At 43.6% G+C, this 22798-nt stretch overlaps 1 long non-coding RNA gene across 1 annotated transcript; it reads left to right on the forward strand.

Annotated features, from left to right (window-relative positions):
* The first annotated feature begins 1075 nt into the window (after nt 1-1075).
* Nucleotides 1076-22079, forward strand: LOC116986817. The gene is made up of 3 exons (XR_004415574.1): nt 1076-1088; nt 16061-16065; nt 21926-22079. It is a non-coding gene; the product is annotated as an uncharacterized LOC116986817 (long non-coding RNA).
* The last annotated feature ends 719 nt before the right edge of the window (nt 22080-22798 follow it).

Consider the following 22798-nt stretch of genomic DNA (forward strand, 5'->3'; position numbering starts at 1 on the left):
CTCCTCATCTCCTTTATAAAGGTACGTCCTTTTATCCTGAAGCTATGGCCTCTGGTCCTAGACTACCACTAGTGGAAACATCCACATCCACTCTATCCACTCTATCCAGGCCTTTCACTCTTCGGTAAGTTTCAATGAGGTGGCCCCCTCATCCTTCTAAACCAGTTTCCATGCTTAGTCTTTCCATCAATTTCAATCAATCAATTGGAACACGGTGGGAATGACATCAACGATCAAAGCTCACACATATTTGGACATAGTTAAAGGGCCTGTCCCACTGTATGAGGTCATTCAAGAGTTCTCCCGAGTTCTCCCCTGATTCGAGCTCGTGTAATGTACGTAGCGGGTACATAGGGGCTTGTACGAGTAAAAAGTAAAACAAATTTTCATCACCAGTAGTTTTTTACTCGTGGACATTTTTCACAGTGTTGAAAAAACGTCACGAGTTTACCGGATTTCCCGAGAACCTACCGTTACTCATAAGAGCCGCTACATGACTTCCACGAGCACCTACGTACCCGCTACGTACATTACACGAGCTCGAATCAGGGGAGAACTCGGGAGAACTCTTGAATTACCTCATACAGTGGGACAGGCTCTTAAGGGCCTGTCACACTTGCGATTTCTTCGGCGACTGCCGGCGTCATATCAGTGTCGCCAAAAGATTTTGAACATTTCAAAATCCAGCGGCGACCAAAAAATGTTGCGACACTTGAAAAAACATTGCGTGTCAAACGTCATCATGCCGCCTCACCACTGCGTCACGCCGCATCACGCTACAAATTTTTCGGCGACCTGATCCATCAGTCAATGATGTCGGCAGTCGCTGAAAAAAATCACCAACTGGGACAGGCCCTTTACATTCCATTCAGGAACCTCACATCAGTAAGACATGTAAATATCAGCATTTCCACAGGGAACTGCTGATGTTTCTTTTCAGAAAATTTACTCTATTATATTTATTTGAGGGAATTACAATGTACCTACATAAAATATATATATTTTATCAGGGGCAGCACAGTGGTGCAGCAGTAGAGTTGCTGTCTTACAGCGCCAGAGACCCAGGTCTGATGTGACCTCATTGAAACGTGCACAATAGTGAAAGGCTTGGATAGAGTGGATGTGGAGAGGATGTTTCCATGAGTGGGAGAGCCCGAGGACTAGTGGTCATAGCCTCAGAATTAAAGGACGTTCTTTTAGGAAAGGGATGAAATAATTTGTTTAGTCAGGGTGGTAAATCTGTGAGATTCTTTGCCACAGACGGCTGTGGAAGCAAAGACAGTGGATATTTTTAAGGCAGAGCTAAATAGATTCTTGATTAGTACTGGTGTCAGAGGTTATGGGGAGAATGGGGTTAGGAGGGAGAGATAGATCAGCCTTGATTGATTGGCGGAATAGACTTGATGGGCCATGTGGCCTAATTCTGCTCCCATCACTTATGATCCTCGCTACACATGCTATCTGTACAGAGTTTGCACATTCTCCCTGTGACGGTGTGGGGTTTTATCCGGTTGTTCTGGTTTTCTCCCACACTCCAAAGAAGTGCAGGTTTGAGGGTTAATTGTCTTCATTAAATTGTTAAATTGTCTTTAGTGTGGAGGACAGTGCCAGTGTAGGGGGTGATCGCTGGTTGGCATAGATTCTGTGGGTCGAAGGGCCTGTTTCCGCATTATATATCTAAAGTCTAAAGTCTTACATATTCAAATAGTTTCCTTAAAGGCTCAGAAAACAATTATATTCAATTAAATACTACCTGCAATTAACATTGAATTTTCCAATCTTAGGTAATCTCTAACTAGCTCACTTCCCCTTTTCTTCGCCCCCTCTAGTCCCCTTCCTTCCCCTGGACCCCATCTAGACTCCTGCCTATTTCTCCTCTCTACCCCCCTCCCCCACCGCTATTTCCCTCCCCCTGCCTTCACAATCTGCAACACTTGAAACCTGTCTCACACCTATCGTTCTTATCCCTGGCCTTTGTTCCAACCACCTGCCTATCAAAAAATTATCCTCGCCTGTGTTGACCTATTAGCTGCCACACTTTGTCCTGCCTTTCCCCTTTTCCAGTTTCTATCCCCCCCCCCCACAATCAACTGAGGAAGGGTCTCGACCCAAAACACAACCTATTCATGTTCTCCAGAGATGCCTGACACACTGAGTTACTCCAGCACTTACTCCAGTGTTTTTTTGTGCATTAACCAGCATCTGAAGTTCTTTGTTCCTGCAACTAAGCAGCACTTCAACTCCCCCTCCCATTCCGAATCCGACCTTTCTGTCCTGAGCCTCCTCCATTGCCATAATGAGGACCACCGGAACTTGGAGGAGCAGCACCTCATATTTCGCTTAGGCAGTTTATACCCCAGCGGCATGACTTCTTCAATTTCTGGTAGCCCTTATTGCCTCCTCCCCTTCTCAGCTCTCCCTCAGCCCTCTGGCTCCTCCTCTTCCTTTCTACTTCCCGCCCCCCCAAACCTACATCAGTCAGAAGAAGGGTTTTGGCCCGAAACGTTGCCTATTTCCTTCGCTCCATAGATGCTGCCACACCCACTGAGTTTCTCCAGCACTTTTGTCTACCTTCGATTTTCCAGTATCTGCAGTTTCTTTTTAAACAGAATATTTTCAGGATAATTTACAGAGAGAGTAGTCAATGTCACACACACACACTCACACGCACATAAGAAGACTACTTCAACATGGAATTGCACAGCACAAGAACAGGCCCTTGGGCCCACAGTGTGCATGCCGAACATGATGCACAGTTAAACTAATCCTATTTGCCTGCATGTGAGCCATATCTCTCCATTCCCCTGCATATATATGTATCAACCCAAAAACTTCTTAATCGCCACTATCGTATCAGCCTCAACCACCAGACTAGGCACTCACCACAGAGGTACATGTAAAAAACTTGTTCCACACATCTATATAATTAAAACTCTGATCTTGACCACTTCCGGTTTGCTCTACATATTGATTTTAGAAAAATGCTATCACTTATGGCTGTGATTTTTGGCCATCTTACTCAGAGTCCTGCCCCGCTGCGCAGGACAAGAGGATTTTTCCCATCGATGAAAAATAAAAGACTTATTAATGTTTAAAAATTTTTGAGATTCTCTCTCCTGTCAATCATGCAATGAAGGCCACGTCCTTTCTGGTGGGAGAGGGGAGGGACTATAAAACCCGGAAGTGTGGACTGCCTCAGTTCTCTGCAAGATCGGGGAAGGAGAGGTCCCAGCTCTCTGTCTGAGCTGCGAATAATACTGAACACATATCTACTAAACTGTGAGTGGTTGTACTGACCTGTCAGTGCCCTTAATGCAGTTTGAAAAATGTAGTTTGAAAATGCAAAAGCGTTTTTTGGTTTGAAAATGCAAAAGCGTTTTTTGGTTTGAAAATGCAAAAGCTGTTTTTGTTTTGAATATGCAAAGGCTGTTTTTGTTTTGAAAATGCAAAGGCTGTTTATGGTTTGAAAATGCAAAGGATGTTTTTGGTTTGAAAATGCAAAAGCGGTTTTTGCCTTATTGAAAAGCGGTTGTTGCCTTATTGAAAAGTGCACTTGAATTTGGTGGCCTTGCACCCTGCCTGAAGTGGCATGAAACTGCACTTGCGTTTGGTGGCCTTGCACCCTGCCTGAAGTGGCATGAAATGGCACTTGAGTTTGGTGGCCTTGCACCCTGCCTGAAGTGGCATGAAACTGCGCTTGAGATTTGTGGCCTTGCACCCTGCCTGAAGTGGTATGAAACTGCACGAATTTGGTGGCCTTGCACCGTGCCTGAAGTGGCATGAAACTAAACCTGAGTTTGGTGGCCTTGTGCCCTGCCTGAAGTGGCATGAAACTGCACTTGAGTTTGGTGGCCTTGCACCCTGCCTGAAGTGACATGAAACTGCACTTGAGTTTGGTGGCATTGTGCTCTGCCTGAAGTGGCATGAAACTGCACCTGAGTTTGGTGGCCTTGTGCCCTGCCTGAAGTGGCATTTCAAGGAATAGCCATGAGTCAACTGCCAGCCTATCAGCCGTGAGTGACTGAGCTGCCAGCACACCAGGCTTGAGTGACTGAGCCGCCAGCCTAAGAATCCATTTGGCCCACAATGTCCATACCAGCCCTCTGGAACCAGTCCCTTCAGCCCACAACACCCATACTAGTGCTCCAGAAAGCCCCCCCACTGGCCACCAATATTGGAATAGGTGGGGAGGTAGAATATTGTGTTGGGGGACCAGCCCTCCCGTATGAAGCTGGGACCCAAGGGGTCACACTTAGTCTCGTCTCCTTTAAACTTTGCCCCTCTCACCTTAAAGCTATGCCCTCTGGTTTTGACATTTCCACACTGGGAAAAATTTCATGAACTATAATTTTATGAACTATAATTTTATGAACTTCTATCAGGTCTCCCCCCAACCCCTGAAGTTCCAGAAGAAAACAATCCCAGTTTTTTAGGATTTTGCATTGTTCTCTTACAAAATGTTCTACAATCCCAATGCCTGCAAGAAATTGAAATGGCAGAGTAACTTTCCAAATAGACACTACTTACCTGATTAGGTAATTTTTAACATTACCAAGGGAACGTATAAATCTAGATTATTTTGATACTGCCACAGTCACATGTGTAACAAGGCTGAAGGGTAGCATGGTGGCGCAGCGGTAGAGTTGCTGTCTTACAGTGCCAACGACCCAGGTTCGATCCTGACTACCGGTGCAGTCCGCATGGAGTTTGCAATTTGTCCCTATGACCGCGTGGGTTTTTCGGATGCTCCAGTTTCCTCCCACATTCTCAAAAAGTGCAGGTTTGTAGGTTAATTGGCTTCTTAAAATTGTCCCTAGTGTGTACAATAGAACTAGTGTACGGGTGATTGCGGTTGGCATGGACTCTGTGGGCCGAAGGGCCTGTTTCCACTCTGTTTCTCTAAATTAAACTAAACTAAATAACCTTTTAAGGTGAATGGATTTGGTTTATGTAACCTTTCAAATGACACATTCTTTTATTTAATTATCATCTGCGGAAGGAACACTTCTCTTCATCAATCTATGAATTACAAGCTGCTGCAGTTATAGCAATGATAACACAAATGGATTTTTGCAAAGTATAGCTCGGAATAATTCCGTATATGGGTCATTGATTTCTGCTAAATTCCCGAATGGAACTTTTTTTCTTATTTAAAAACAAGCCTTTCTCCTCATTTAATGTGAACTATTGTCATCTGCATCATCTTGTTCTTCAAACTGACAGCTTAATGAGCCATTGACAATCAAGCTGCATTGAAAGGCTCCAATTTGTCTACTAATGCTTACTATTTTAATAGCAAGAATGCTCCTTTGCACATTTGACTTCAATGTGTTACACATGAAATGTTAAAATTGTTTTTCTTGAAATGTTTTTCCTTAAAAAAGGCAAACAAGTATTGTCTTATGTAAAACACAAAGTGCTGGAGGAACTCAATGGGTCAGGCAGCATCTGTGGAAGGAATGGGTTGACAACGTTTCAGGTCAGGACTCTTCTTTGGACATAAATAAACAGTGATTTCCATGCATAATTCAGACTTTTCGTATAACATAGAACAACACTGCACAGGAACAGGCCCTTCAGTCTGAAGAAGGGTCTCAACCCGAAATGCCACCCATTCCTTCTCTCCATCGATGCTGCCTGTCCCGCTGAGTTATTCCAGCATTTTGTGTCTACCTTCAGCCCACAAGTCTGTGCAAAACATAATGCAAGGGCAGCCACGGTGGCGCAGTGGTAGAGCTGCTGTCTTACAGCGCTTGCAGCGCCGGAGAACTGGGTTTGATCCCGAATACAGGTGCTGCCTGTATGGTGTTTGTACATTCTCCCTGTGACCGCGTGGGTTTTCTCCGAGATCTTCGGTTTCCTCCCACACTCCGAAGACGTACAGGCTTGCAGGTAAATTGGCTCGGTGTATGTGCAAATTGTCCCGAGTGTAGGATAGTGTTAATGTGCAGGGATAGCTGGTCGGTGCATACTCGGTGGGCCGAAGGGCCTGTTTCCGTGCTGAATCTCTAAATTAAAAACTAAACTCAATCTCCTTTGCCTGCTCGTGATCTAGATCCCTCCATATCCATGACCCTATCGAAAAGTATCTTAAAGGCCACTTATTTGGGTGGCACAGTGGCACAGCGGTAAGGTTGCTGCATTACAGTACCAGAGACCTGGGTTGATCCTGACTACGAGTGCTACGGAGTTTATACGTTCTCCCCGTGACCATGCGGGTTTTCTCTGGGTGCTCCAGTTTCCTTCCACACGGCAAAGACGCAGATTAATTGGCTTTGGTAAAAAAAATGTATAATGTGTGTAGTGTGTAATTATAGTATGTAGTATAGTGCTTGTGTATGCGGTGATTGCTGGTCTCTGTGGACTCAGTGGGCCGAAGGGCCTGTTTCCACGCTGTATCTCTAATGTCTAAAGTCTATTGTATCTGCCTCCACCACCACCACTACCCCCGGCAGCGCATTCCAGACACTTATCATCTTCTGTGTAAAAAAAACTTGCCTAGTGCATCTCCTTTAAACTTTGCCCCTCTCACCTTAAAGCTATGCCTCCCAATGTTTGACATAGCCACCCTAGGGAAAAAGGTTGTGACTGTCTACCAAATCTATGCCTTTCATTATTTTATATACTTCAACCTCCAGCATTCCAGTGAAAATAATTGAAAGATAGACACAAAATGCTGGAATATCTCAACAGGTCAGGCTGCATCTCTGGAGGAAAAGGATTGGTAACTGTAGTGACAGATTTTGATAGCGTTTCAAGGATTTAGTCCTTTAGTCACTTTAATGAAGTCAGAGGATCAGAAGATAATCGATACGCACCCACGAGCTCTCTACGAGACATTCAATGCCGTCGAAAGATGAATCTTCCAAACACAGTCTCTTGATTAATAGTTTCATTATTGTAGTAATAAAAACAGTGAGATATTCATCCAAACTTCTTCTTGTATAAGTACATTTCAATCATACTCGTGGTCATGCCGTGCATGGTTGAAAGCTATGACCTCTCCCCCATTCTGCTTCAAAATAAATTAGCTCCTAGGGAGTCTGCGCCAGAATCCTAGCCACAAACCACGCCCCAGACTACGTATAAATCCCACCCACATAATTACAGGCAGATAAAAATTAAAGGTAACTGGTTATAGTTATAACATACTGAGTTAAGCTAAATGGCTTCTACAGTAACACTTCATGTCGGAATCCTTCTTCATGGAATGTAGCGATTCCCTGCATGATGTTCCAGACGAGGATTTACTCATAATTGTTTCACTATTTAACTTTGTATTATTATATTCAAGTATAGGGCATGGTGGTACAGTGGTACAGTCGCTGCCTCACAGCCCCAGAGACCCAGGTTCAATCCTGACTCCGGGTGCTGTCTGTTTGTGTTTGCATATTCTCCCTTTGGGTTTTCCCTGGGTTTTCTCCGGGTGCTCGGGTTTCCTCCCATATCCCAAAGACGTGCAGGTCTGTAGGCTAAATGGCCTCTGTAAATTGCCCCTAATGTGTAGAGTGGATGAGTAAGTGAGATAACATAGAACTAGTGTGAACGGGAGATTGCGTTAAATCTTTCCACTCTCACCTTAAATCTATGTCATCTGGATCGTGATTCCCCCCTCTTGGGTACAAGATCGCTAGTCGGTGCAGACTCAGTGGGCCGAAGGGCCTAATTCCACGCTGTATCTCAAAACTTCAAACTTTAAGCTATAGTATGATTTGATTGGATAGCAGACAGTACATGCGTTACACTGTATCGTGGTACAATGGTATTGATTAGTGCTGGTGACAGAGGTTATGGGGAGAAGGCAGGAGAATGGGGTTGAGAGGAAAAGATAGATCAGTCCTGACTGAATGGCGGAGTAGACTTGATAGGCCAAATGGCCTAATTCTGCTCCTATAGCTTATGAACTTATGAACGTGACAATAATAAACTAAACCAAACTCTATGTACTGCTCTATTTAGATTGGAAGACTCAACAGTTTAGCAATTTGGCAATGACAAAATGGATGAATGATGAGTGAACGTGAGGAGCCTCTCTCAGTGTCCGGCAGCGTTGTACAGAGGCTATGTGCAAGCCCGTGAGTCATTCAGTTTTTGATGGATGTGGCCATGGACAACAACATTACGTGGAGAACTGCATTTGCAACAGAGCACTGCAACATCATCAAATCTCCCCAAGCGACAGAGGAAGGCTGACTGAAGGAGCCAATTAGTCTCAGGGCACTACACATAGAGATGCCCTGGACTGTGATGATTGATGTCCAACCACAATAACCATTTTATTTTGTACTAAACATCAACACCATCCAGTGGAGTGATCTCCCGTTGATTTCTATTGAATTTAGTTTTACTGATTCAGTCAAAAGTTTATGTTCATAATTTATAGGAGCAGAATTAGGCCATTCGGCCCAACGAGTCTACTCCACCATTCAATTATGGCTGACCTATCTTTCATTCTCAACTCCATTCTCCTGCCTCCCCTTAAACCTTCACACCTGTACTAATCAAGAATATATCAATCTCTGCCTTAAAAATATCTATCGACTTGGCCTCCACCACCTTTTATGGCAATGAATTCCACAAATTCACCATCCTCTGGAATGTGGGAGGAAACTGGAGCACCCAGAGAAAACCCACGCGGTCACAGGGAGAATGTGCAAACTCCGCGCAGATAGTACCCGTAGTCAGAATCAAACCCGGGTCACTACCACTGCACCACTGTGCCATCCATTTAATGTTGTGGTACTGAGGATCACGATGTTAAATATATTGTATCGTGATTTGCAACTTATAAATTGCTCACTAATATCATTTGCGTGGGCAGCACAGTGGCACAGAGGGAAAGTTGCTGCCTTACAGCGCCATAGACCCGGGTATGATCCTGACTGCAGGTGCCGGCTGTACGGAGTTTGTACGTTCTCCCCGTGACTTGTGTGGATTTTCTCTGGGTGCTCTGGTTTCTGCCCAAACTCCAAAGACGTACAGGTTTGTAGGTTAAATGGCTTCGATATAATTGTAAATTGCCCCTAGTGTGTAGGATAGTGATAATGCACGGGGTGATTGTTGGTCGTCGCGGACTCAGTGGGCCGAAGGGCCTGTTTCTGCGCTGTATCTCTAAACTCTAAATTCTAAAATTTGTGCAAAAGTGAGTTTATGGATCAAAGACGAATGTAAGTAAGAAATATTGGGGCCATTGACCTGAAGTGTAATGTTGGCAAACTATTGGCATTTGTGGTCGTTAAACTGTGAGCCTAATGGATTCCTGGGATTTCCACTCAAGCATAGTTTAATACCGAAATCCATTTGTTGCTGCCTCAATGCCCCTTCATCGACCTCTAGCCTGTAATCTAGCCTGTTGCTTGAACTAATGTCAATATTCACAAGCTGGCACATTACACAGCAGTTCAGGACACACAGCGGTTTGGCATGTACATTCTTAGATAGTTTCATGTTGTTTGCTACAATAATGCTCAACAAACTGAAGATACTGTGTGTAGGAAGGAACTGGTTTACATCGACGATCGACACAAAATGCTGGAGTAACTCAGCGGGTCAGGCAGCATCTCTGGAAAACCTATCCCTGGATGGGTGATGTTTTGGATCAAGACCCTTCTTCAGTTCTGTTCTTTAACAGAACTTTTTAACAAATTATCACCTTTTCCACAGCCAACAATGGACTGTTGTGGGCTCCATCTTTCCTTGATCATCGATGCTGGCTTTTCATATCTTTCATTTATTTGTCCTTTGTACCTTTTCATATCTCTAGTTTCCCTTTCCACTGACTCTCAGTCTGAAAAAGTGTCTCAACCCAAAATGCCCCCTATTCCTTTTCTCCAGAGATGCTTCCTGACCCATTGAGTTACTCCAGCACTTTGTGTCTTTTTTTTGTAAACCAGCGTTCCCATTCCCACCTCCTGCCTGAAATAACTCACTGAGAGTATGAACTGTGTCAGAGTGTCTGTCTGAGTCTAGGGCACTTTCTGCACTGCACGGCCTTCTGGGTAAGCACAGCCGCCATTGCCGGCTTGTTTCCGATGTAAACTTGAGTGATCGTACAGTGTTGTGGAAATTACAAACTGCCTTGATTGCACAAGGGACTGAATACAAAATTGTTTATGTACATGTGAGTTTACGTAAATTGAGGAGTGTCTGTATTTCTGGGATTCAAATATTTTTATTACCAGTTGCCTAAAAGCATTCATTTAGAAACATAGAAACATAGAAATTAGGTGCAGGAGTAGGCCATTCGGCCCTTCGAGCCTGCACCGCCATTCAATATGATCATGGCTGATCATCCAACTCAGTATCCCGTACCTGCCTTCTCTCCATACCCTCTGATTCCCTTAGCCACAAGGGCCACATCTAACTCCCTCTTAAATATAGCCAATGAACTGGCCTCGACTACCCTCTGTGGCAGAGAGTTCCAGAGATTCACCACTCTCTGTGTGAAAAAAGTTCTTCTCATCTCGGTTTTAAAGGATTTCTCCCTTATCCTTAAGCTGTGACCCCTTGTCCTGGACTTCCCCAACATCGGGAGCAATCTTCCTGCATCTAGCCTGTCCAACCCCTTAAGAATTTTGTAAGTTTCTATAAGATCCCCTCTCAATCTCCTAAATTCTAGAGAGTATAAACCAAGGCTATCCAGTCTTTCTTCATAAGACAGTCCTGACATCCCAGGAATCAGTCTGGTGAACCTTCTCTGCACTCCCTCTATGGCAATAATGTCCTTCCTCAGATTTGGAGACCAAAACTGTACGCAATACTCCAGGTGTGGTCTCACCAAGACCCTGTACAACTGCAGTAGAACCTCCGTGCTCCTATACTCAAATCCTTAATTTCCCAGTTTCAAGTAGGAATAAACGTTGAATATGTAACCAAATTGGAAATACTAGTTGTTTTGCTAAATACATTTGAGTACAGTGCTAATTACTCTGAAACAGCCACTGTTTAGAGATAGAGTGCGGAAACAGGCCCATCGGCCAACTATCGATCCCCATGCACTAGCACTATCCTACACACTAGGGACTATTTTACCGACAATTAACCTACAAACCTGTACGTCTTTGGAATGTGTGAGGAAACTGAAGCACCTGGAGAAAACCCACGCAGGTCATGGGAGAACGTACAAAGTTCGTACAGACAGCACCCGCAGTCAGGATCGAACCCGGGTGTCTGGCGCTGTGAGGCAGCAACTCTGCCGCTGCGCCACTGTGCCACCCAAACTAGAATGTGAATCCGAAAACAAAAATTTTGCCGAGGGAACAAGGAGGAAACAGTGCGGACTATAATGAATACTTTGTAACTTTGTTTTCGCCCTATACGTGGCGACTCTTTGCAGATCTTGTATAGTGTATGCAAAACAAAGAATTTAATAGTTACGTGTCACTCTATCACGTATCTGACCAGCTGTCAGTTACTGTCAATCATATACATAAGCACCGGGCCATTATTGAATTGAAAGTTCTGAACAGTTTTGTGATTGACAGCATTATTTATAATAAACTAACGAGCTGCTACAAAAGTACATCCGAGAGGAGTTGGTTCAGTTCAGACTTCTCGGATTTACTTTTACCTTGGCCAAATTTTATCCCTCAATTAAATGGATCTTTGAGGGCAGTACAGTGGCAGAAAAGAACAGAAAAAAATAACTGCATTTCAGAGTAAAATTATCAGTGAACTGGACAAGAGACTGCAGATGCTGGAATTTTAAGCCATAAACAAAGTGCTGGATGCACTCAGCGGACCGGGCACTCACTGTGATGGGAATGAAGAAGGGCCCTCCACAGACACTGCTGAGTTCCTCCAGCCCTTGTTTTTACTTGAGTGAGGACATATCCTGCATGCATAGTGGTTTGACATGATTTTAACATATACAATACATTGGGAAGCACAGTGGCACAGCTGGTAGAGCCACTGCCTCACAATGCCAGAGACCCCGGTTCGATCTGGACCTCAGCTGCTGTCTGTGTGGAGTTTGCACTGGTTTCCTCCCACATCCCAAGGACCTGTGTGTTTGGAAGTTAATTGGCCCTCTGCATAGGGAGTGGATGAGAAAAGTTAGATAACAGAGAAATAGTGTGAACAGGTGGCTGAGTTGCCCTTCAGATTCCTAGTAAACCTCTCCCCTTAAACCGGTGTCCTCTGGTTCTTGATTCCCCAACTTGGGTAAAAGACTCTGCACATTCACCCTAAAAAAAATCCTCCTCATAATTTTACACAGCTCTATGACATCACCCCTCTTCCTCCTGCGCTTCAAGTAATTAAGTCCTAGCCTGCCCAACCTCTCAATATAGCTCAGGCCCTCAAGTCCTGGCGACATCCTCGTAAATCTTCTCTCCACTCTATCCAGCTTAATGACAGGGTGACGAGTGAACTTAAATTCATTATGGAACTTCCTGCAGTTTTGAAGATACTGCAGCTTTCTCTTTATTTAGGGAATTTGGCAATGAAATACTACCAGAAAACAAATTTAAATAAAAAGATCAAGAGTGGAAATTCTATAAATGGCGGTTGAAATTAATTAAAAAAAAAATTTCTATACAGAATTAATTTCTTACTAAGAACATAATTAGATGGTGGTCTGAGTGATCAAAGGAAGTGAAGTAATTTTAATTGGAAACAAATGGGGCGGCACGATGGTGCAGACAGCACCCATAGTTGGGATCGAACCCGGGTCTCTGGCGCTGCAAGTGCTGTAAGGCAGCAACTCTACCGCTGCGCTACTGTGCTACCTGATTCTTGTAACTGTTGTTCATCCTTGCTGTCGCCATGACATCAGCTGCTTTTCAACAAGATCCAGTCAGTTTTTAAACTCAGCTCTTGCCCACTTGTCCTCTTTCTTTCGGTTGAAGATTCTGTATTTTGCACAGATTATTTCTCAGAGCAGCTTGTTTTATCTGCAAATGCAGTTTCAGCTGCCTGCACTCGGTGAAATTACCCATATCACTATATAATTACAGCTTAATTATTCTCCAACATCTCATTTGCTGCATTATTTCTAAAGACAATAAATGGGAAAGTGACAGCTGGGATTTTGTCCTGCCCCATTTATCAATTAAGCAATCTCGCTCAGAAATTAGATCCGTTTGTGCATATATTTCACGTGTAAATCATTCATTTTAGTGATGATTTTTGGGCGAAGCTCTGTCAATGGGAAATTAACCAGGTACATCAATGTTTGATTCACCATGAAGATGCGTGTATTTTCACAGAGCGCTACACGTGTCACAAGTTGCACATTTCTCGTGCTTTCTTCACTGATTTTAGGGGAAGCCTGTACCTACTCTGAAGAAGAGTCCCAACCCAAAACGCCACCTATTCCTGTTCTCCAGTTGCATGTATTTTCACAGAGTTCACATTTTCACATAGTCACAAGTTGCGTATTGCTCATGCTTCCTTCACTGATATTAATCGAAGATTAATCATTAGCAAAATAATATTTTTTTCAGACCAAGTTGTTCCTGACCCACTGAGTTCCTCCAGCACTTTGTGCTTTGCTCAAGATTCACGCATCTGCATCTCTTTGTTAACAAGCTTGCAATTTTGTAACGGATCTATATTTCTTTCTTAGCTAAAACAACTAAAGATTGACAATTAAAGTACAGGTCCATAATTTTATATGGTTCTCCCAGTTCTCTACTTAGCCTTCAGTTCACCAGAGAAAACAATCCGAGTTTGTCCAACCTTTAGGCAACATTCTTGTAAGCCTCTTCTGCACCCTTTCCAAAGCCTCCATGTCTGTCCTGTAATGGGGCGACCAGAACTATATGCGATGCTCCAAATGCAACCTAACCAAAGTCCTATAAAGCTGCAAATTTGTTGTTACTAATTGAGAAACAGTTTATTAGATTAATTTTCCTTTCTTTGCAAGAAAATTATTTAATCTTTTTTTACCATTTTAATTCTTTCAAACTGTAAACGCTAATCCCACAGTACTATTTCACTTATTTCAACTAACAGAACCCTTTGGGTCTATTTGAAGAATAATTGTTTTCATGATTAAACCATTTGCTAAAGAGGCAGCAACAAGATTAATTTTGATGGAGAGAGCAGCTAGAAACATACTTGAGAACAATAGCTGCCACATTAGTAGTCTTAGCATTTATCATAAGACATAGGAGCAGAATTAGGCTATTCGGCCCTTCGAGCCTGCTCCGCCATTCGATCATGGCTGATCCATTTTTCCCTCTCATTCTCCTGCACCCCATAACCTTTGACACCTTTACTAATTAAGAATTTATCAATCTCAATGTCTTGGCCTCCTCAGACGTCCATGGCAATTAATTCCATAGATTTGCCATCCTCTGGCAGCCCATAGTTCATAGTTGAATTTGGGGTTGATGAGTTAATTTGCAGACCAATGAACTTACAAGCCCACTGCTCTTTGGGAAATGGGACGAAACCGGAGCACCCGGAGGAAACCCACGCAGTCATTGGGAGAATGTGCAAATTTCACACAGTAAGCACCCGGGGTCAGGATTGAACCAGGGCTCTGGTGCTATGAGGCAGCAGCTCCACCAGCTGCACCTATGACACCCCTGCCGTGAAAGTTTTATGGCTAATTGCCTTGTGAGTGAATTTCTGAAAATAGTATATGTAGGAAGCAAATTGTATTAGTCACCAAGGCAGAGTTTGATTAACAACTTGCAACACAGCCTCTTAGTCATATTTCCTGAATTGAGCTCTGAATCTTATACTCTTTTTCTGAGCCCTGTACCCATGCACATTCCATTTATAATGATGCGTTACTCAAGAAGCATGTTGCCCCATATCAGGTGAATATGTTACTACACATGAAGTAGTGAATTTGATTGTGTCTGATCAATTGATTCAAGTCTTGTTAAGCCTTGCATACAGAAGGAGATTTACTAATTGACCTAGTTACATGTTTTGCTGAGTATAATTTATGTTGTAGCTTTTTGTACTGACAACTAGTCTGTTTTTGTGTTTTAATATACTGATTTGTTAAATTTAATTATGCACAGTATTCTCTCTGAACATGGTGATGAAGGAGGCTCTGGCTGTTCCAGCAGGGAGTCAAACTGTGTGTCGGGGATCTGTGCAGCTAGTGAAGATTAACTCAAAAAGCATTTGTTTCTTCTGTTCTTCCGTTTAAGAACAGACGTACAAAAATAATAAGGACCAGAGAACCTATAAACAAATAGAAGATTTGAGGGGACAAATGGATGGAATATTGGGTCAAGAGGTGGAGAAAAAAAGCAAGATTTGTTAAACAGGCACATTATGAGCTAGGCCCTAAATCCACTAAAATACTTGCCCGAAGACTATGCAAACAACTGGCTGACAACACCATACACAAAATTAAGGACCCCTGTACACAGAAATTGAAGAGTGATTCAAAAGAAATAGAATATATCTTCCAGGAATATTATAAAGAATTATATACACAAGCCTCTACAGTAGATGGGGAATCAATGAGGACTTTTTTAAGTACAATAGATCTGCCCTGTATTGGAGAGACACAAAATAAAATAATCACAGCTGAAATATAACTGGAGGAGATAGAGAAAACAATTGGTAGAATGAAAACAAACAAGGCCCCAGGCAGCGACGGTTTCCCTATAGAATGATATATTTCGGAATGAACTGAACCCACTTCTCCTGAGAACCTTTAACTGGATAATCAAAGAAGGCAAGACACCCCCATCATGGAAGGAGGCAATTATTATATTAAACCCCAAAGAGAACAAAGACAAGGAAAATTGTACCAACTACAGACCGATATCGATTCTAAACATGGACTATAAATTATATTCTTCAATTATCTCCAAACGATTTGAAAAGTTCATGCCAGATTTAATTGATGAAGAACAGACTGGTTTTATAATAGGCAGTCAAACACAGGACAGTATTAGAAGAACCCTACATATAATACACAAGATTCAAAAGGAAAGTATGCGCTCTGTCCTGATAAGCCTAGATGCGGAAAAGGCTTTTGATAGGGTTAATTGGAAATTCTTATATCAAACACTAGAAAGATTTGGCTTTACCAAAGATACAATTTAAGTTATTAAAGCAATTTACCAGCAACCTACTGCAAGAGTAAAGGTGAATGGGTCCTTAACTGAGAGATTTGTGTTAGGAAGAGGAACGAGACAGGGATGTTGTCTTAGCCCTACCCGGTTTGCTATACAGTGGCTTGCAAATGTTTTCATACCCCTTGAACTTTTCCACATTTTGTCACGTTACAACCACAAACGTAAATGTATTTTATTGGGATTTTATGTGATATACCAACACAAAGTGGTGCATAATTGTGAAGTGGAAGGGAAATGATACATGGTTTTCAATTTTTTTTACAAATAAAAAACTGAAAAGTGTGGCTTGCAAAAGAATTCAGCCCCCCTGAATCAATACTTTGTAGAACCACCTTTCGCTGCAATTACAGCTGCAAGTCTTTTGGGGTATGTCTCTACCAGCTTTGCACATCTAGAGACTGAAATTTTTGCCCATTCTTCTTTGCAAAATAGCTCAAGCTCAGTCAGATTGGATGGAGAGCGTCTGTGAACAGCAATTTTCAAGTCTTGTCAGAGATTCTCAATTGGATTTAGGTCTGGACTTTGACTGGGCCATTCTAACACATGAATATGCTTTCATCTAAACCATTCCATTGTAGCTCTGGCTGTATGTTTAGGGTCGTTGTCCTGCTGGAAGGTGAACCTCTGCCCCAGTCTCAAGTCTTTTGCAGACTCTAACAGGTTTTCTTCCAAGATTGCCCTGTATTTGGCTCCATCCATCTTCCCATCAACTCTGACCAGCTTCCCTGTCCCTGCTGAAGAAAAGCATCCCCACAGCATGATGCTGCCACCACTATGTTTCACAGTGGGGATGGTGTGTTCAGGGTGATGTGCAGTGTTAGTTTTCCGCCACACATAGCGTTTTGCATTTAGGCCAAAAACTTTAATTTTGGTCTCATCTGACCAGAGCACATTCCTCCACATGTTTGCTGTGTCCCCCACATGGCTTGTGGCAAACTGCAAACGGGACTTCTTATGGCTTTTTTTCAACAATGGCTTTCTTCTTGCCACTCTTCCATAAAGGCCCGATTTGTGGAGTGCACGACTAATAGTTGTCCTGTGGACAGATTCTCCCACCTGAGCTGTGGATCTCTGCAGCTCCTCCAGAGTTACCATGGGCCTCTTGGCTGCTTCTCTGATCAATGCTCTCCTTGCCCGGCCTGTCAGTTTAGGTGGACGGCCATGTCTTGGTAGGTTTGCAGTTGTGCCATACTCTTTCCATTTTCGGATGATGGATTGAACAGTGCCCCATGAGATGTTCAAAGCTTGGGATATTTTTTTATAACCGAACCCTGCTTTAAACTTCTCCACAACTTAATCCCTGACCTGTCTGGTGTGTTCCTTGGGCTTCATGATGCTGTTTGTTCACTAATGTTCTCTAACAAACCTCTGAGGCCTTCACAGAACAGCTGTATTTAAAAAATAAAAAAAATAAAAATAAAAAAACAAATTTTTTAAAATGGCGCGGCCCTGTCCAGTCGCCGTTGTGGCAGCTCCGCGAAAATTGTGTGTGTTTTTAACTTTTATGTTCCTTTTTAACTTATTTCTAAGTTCTAACTCCCTAGTACTAACAAATTATGACAGGGAAACCCTCTTAAATCTAAACTCCAGGGCAAACGGAGACTTTTTAAACTCTGTACTTACTGATCCAGCATGGCCAGCAGAGATCAGCAGAAGCTGCTGCAACAACAATGGGAGCTCGGCTACAAGGAAAACCCGGAGAAAACATCGAGGGAAGCGGGGGGGGGGATTCGGAATAGGCTGAAAGCCCAAGCCTTTCGTCCACCTCTGCCCAGCATTCTTCTGGCGAATGTCCAGTCCCTGGAAAACAAGCTGGATGACCTCAGGGCGAGGGTCAGATTCCAGTGGGACATAAGGGACTGCAACATCCTCTGCCTGACTGAAACATGGCTGACCTCGCTGATTCCGGATCAGGTAATCTGCCCAACCGAGTCCTTCACTGTCCACCGTGCTGACAGAACAGAAGCATCTGGGAAATCCAAGGGTGGAGGAGTCTGCTTCATGACCAATAATAACTGGTGCAACCCTGGAAATATCAAGATGCTTTCCCGTTCCTGCTCGCCGGACCTGGAGCACCTGACGATCTCATGCCGCCCATTCTACCTTCCCCGGGAGTTCGGCTCAGTGATCGTCACAGCCGTCTACATTCCACCGCAGGCGGACACCGACATGGCACTATCGGCCCTACACGATGTTCTATGTCGACATCAAAACAAGTACCCGGATGCGGCTATGGTGGTGGCTGGAGATTTTAATAAATCAAATCTCAAGAACGTCATGCTGAACTTCAACCAACACATCACGTGTGCCACCAGGGGGGAGAGAACTTTGGACCACTGCTACACACCGTTCAGGAAAGGCTACAAGGCCGTTTCACTCCCTCCCCTAGGAAAATCTGACCACGCTGCCATTGTCCTGTTGCCGGAGTATAAACAGAGGATAGTTCGGGAAGCGGTAGAGACGAGGGACGTAAAGCGGTGGTCCGACCAGTCAGAGGCCATGCTGCAAGATGCACTGAGTGATGTCGACTGGAATATGTTCGAAGCAAGTTCCAGTGACGTCAGTGAGTTCGCGGAAGCAGTCACGGACTTCATCGCAACAGTAACCGACAACATCGTCCCCACGGTAAGGGTAAGCACCTTTCCGAACCAAAAACCCTGGGTAGACAGGTCTGTTCGTGTGGCCCTGAATGTTCGCACCACTGCCTACAACTCGGGCCTGGCATCAGCGAACATGGACGTCTACAAGGCAGAGTCCTACCGACTGCGAAGGGCGGTGAAGGACGCAAAGAGAAGGTACAGAAACAAGATGGAGTTACAGATGGAGCAGCAGGACACCAGAAGCCTGTGGCAGGGGCTACGGATTGTAACCAACTACCGGAGCACCCCTCCCTCATCCGCAAGTGCCGGCACCTCCCTAGCTGATGACCTGAACTGCTTTTACGCTCGTTTCGAGAGGGGCAACACCACCCCAGGTCTGCCGACTATCGACAATACCGCCAGCGGGCTGGCTACCGAAGCTGAAGGGAGGAATGTGCACACATTCTCGCTGTCCGAGCACGACGTGAGGAGGGCTCTGACACGGGTGAACACGGGAAAAGCTGCAGGCCCCGATGGCATCTCGGGGCGAGTACTCAAGTCCTGTGCTACGCAGCTAGCTCCAGTGCTCACTACATTATTCAACCTCTCCCTGGACAAGTCCGTGGTCCCTGCCTGCTTCAAAAAATCCATCATTGTACCGGTACCAAAAAATGCCTCCCCAGCCTGTCTGAATGACTACCGTCCAGTGGCCCTTACCTCGGTAGTCATGAAATGCTTTGAGAGGCTGGTGAAGAAACACATCTGCGCCTTCCTCCCTCGGAACATGGACCCGTTGCAGTTCGCATACCGTCCGAACAGATCCACGGACGATGCGGTCTCCCAGGTCTTGCACACCGCTCTCTCTCATCTGGACAGCCAGAAGGGGGGCTACGTGAGGATGCTGTTCATAGACTACAGTTCAGCCTTCAACACGATAGTCCCCACCAGACTGGCCGGGAAGCTAATGGAATTGGGGCTCAACACCTCCCTGTGTGCCTGGGTCCTGGACTTTCTCACCGCCAGGCCCCAGGTAGTTAAGATGGGAGGGAATACATCGAAGTCCCTCACCCTGAGCACAGGATCGCCCCTGGGTTGCGTCCTCAGCCCCCTATTGTACTCCCTGTACACACATGACTGTGTGGCTAGGTTCCAGCTCCAACTCATTAATTAAGTTTGCTGATGACACTGTGGTGGTGGGCCTGATCTCAGACAACGACGAGAAGGCCTACCGGGAGGAGGTGGCTGGTCTAGCACTCTGGTGCCAGGATAACAGCCGCCTCTTGAACATCAAAAAAACGAAGGAGCTGATCATGGACTTTAGGAGGGCACATCATCCGATGACGTACACTCCATTGAGGATAAATGGGGATCCTGTGGATAGGGTGAACTGTTTTAAATATCTGGGAGTCCACATCTCCGAGGATATGACATGGGCATCACACGCCTCAGCACTCGTGAGTAAAGCAAGGCAGCGCCTTTACCATCTCAGGCAATTGAGGAAATTCAGAGTGTCTCCGAGGATCCTCCAGTGCTTCTACACAGCGGCGGTGGAAAGCATCTTGTCCGGGAACATTACCATCTGGTTTGGGAATTGCTCTGCCAAGGACAAGAAGGCTCTGCAGAGAGTAGTGCGTTCGGCTGAACGCACTATGGGAACTTCACTTGCCCCCCTGCAGGAACTATACATCAGGAGGTGCAACTCCAGAGCCAAAAATATCATGAGAGACCCCTTCCACCCCTGCAACGGACTGTTCCAGCTGCTACGGTCAGGCAAATGCCTCCGTTGCCATGCGGTGAGAACGGAGAGGTTGAGAAGGAGTTTCTTCCCAGAGGCCATTCGGACTGTAAACGCCTATCTCACCAGGGACTAACTCTACTGAACGTTTTTCCTTCCATTATTTATTATGTAAAAGAATATGTGTGTTATGATTGTGTTTATAGTTTGTTTGGTTGTTTGGTTGTTTGTCTTTTGCACAAAAGTCCGCGAGCATTGCCACTTTCATTTCACTGTGTATGTGACAAATGTGTATGTGACAAATAAACTTGATTTGACTTGACTTGAGATTAGATTACACACAAGTGGACTCTATTTACAAATTAGGTGACTTCTGAAGGCAATTGGTTGCACTGGATTTTATTTAGGGGTATCAGAGTAAAGGGGGCTGAATACTTTTGCACTCCACACTTTTCAGTTTTTTATTTGTAAAAAAATTTGAAAACCATGTATCATTTTCCTTCCACTTCATAATTATGCACCACTTTGTGTTGGTCTATCACATAAAATCCCAATAAAATACATTTACGTTTGTGGTTGTAACGTGACAAAATGTGGAAAGGTTCAAGGGGTAGGAAAACTTTTGCAAGCCACTGTATATATTGAACCATTGGCTCAAGCGATTTGTCAAGATAGGGAACTGAGGGGAGTAACTCCAGAAGAAATCAAGCAAAAGTATAATATTAAATGGGATTCAAAATCAATCAAATACTTAGGGGTTCATATAACAAAAAAGATATCAATGTTGTATGGGGCCAAATATAATCACATCAACCAAAACATAAGAAAGGATATAGAAAGATGGTCCACCTACCCAATGGATTGTAGTGGTAAGATAAATTTGGTGAAAATGAATATTTTGCCAAGGCTATTGTACTTGTTTCAATCTCTGCCAATAGAGGTACCATTAAAACAATTCACGGAATGGGATAAATTAATATCTAGATTTATTTGGGGAGGAAAGAAGGCCAGAGTTCGATACACTACACTCCAGTTGCCAAAGGACAAAGGTGGAATGGCACTTCCAACTTTTAGGATATATTTCTATGCAGCCCAACTTCGACCACTAATTAATTGGTATGAGGATAGCTATATAGCTATGTGGAAAGAGATTGAGACATATATCCCTGACTGCCACATCCAAACACTCTTGGGAGAAAAAGCGCTTCCTGGACATATCAGGAGTATAATCGTTCCAATAACGATATTTACTTTAGAAACCTGGTTCACTCTTACCAGACAACTTAAACTGAATAAAGGACAAAAAGTATTAAGATGGATAGCTTTGGATAGTGAATTTAAACCAGGGATGTATGACTCAACATTTAAAGAGTGGATGAAAAAAGGAATGACTGCATTTTGTACTGTTACTGAAAATGGAGACGTAAGAAGTTTTCAAGATTTGAAGGATAGATTTGCACTTCGGAACCAAGACTTGTTTAGATACCTCCAACTGAGAGATTACTACAATAAAAAAGAGAAAAGGGAGGCACTAGAAGAAAATAATCCAGGGGTAGAAGTGATAGTTAATGCGTATCATCAAAAAACATCAAGGATTATTTCTAAACTTTATCATAGTTTAATGGAATGTCAAGCTAAAACTAAATTTTATGTAACATTTAAGTGGGAAAAGGAATTGAACATCCCAATCTCAGAAGAAGAATGGCATCATATGTGAGTAGCACTACAGACATCCACTAATTCCAAAAAATGGAGAGAATTTAATTGGGAAAATTTTGATTAATTTCTTTATTACGCCTAACATAAAAAGCAAGCAAATTCTAAGGCAGGAAACATGCTGGAGGCAATGTGGCCAAACAGACACAAATCATGCACATATCATCTGGAGATGCCACAAAATAGAACCATTTGGGGACATAGTGAATTCAGAATTAAAGGAGGTATTGGGATATATAGTCTCCAAGAAGTGTTCCATTTTATACCTGGGTAATATAAATGCAGTGGTGCGGAAGGAAGATCATTACTTGGTTAAAATCCTACTCACAGCTGGCAGAAAGGCCATTACAAGAAACTGGCTTGCAGCGGACACACCCAGACTTAGACAACGGTTAGACATAGTACAGGAAATATTTGTGATGGAGAAAATGACATATTCTCTAAGAGTGAAAGAAGACGAGTTTAACAGAAAATGGGAACAATGGATTGGGTATAGAAATAAAGACATCAACACTGTATAATTGTATTGACAATAATGTAAGTTATTGGAAAATGTTTTAATAAGGAATAGTTCTGTATACTGCATAATTAATTGTAAACTGAACCCCCCGCTGCACTGTTGTACGTTTCACTGTATTGTTGTATGTTTCGTTGTTATATTTGTGTTTTGTTTGTGTATGCATAAAAGCAATAAAGACTGAAGTGAAAAAAAG

The sequence above is a fragment of the Amblyraja radiata genome, chromosome 24 (assembly GCF_010909765.2).
Source record: "Amblyraja radiata isolate CabotCenter1 chromosome 24, sAmbRad1.1.pri, whole genome shotgun sequence".
Lineage (NCBI taxonomy): Eukaryota > Metazoa > Chordata > Chondrichthyes > Rajiformes > Rajidae > Amblyraja > Amblyraja radiata.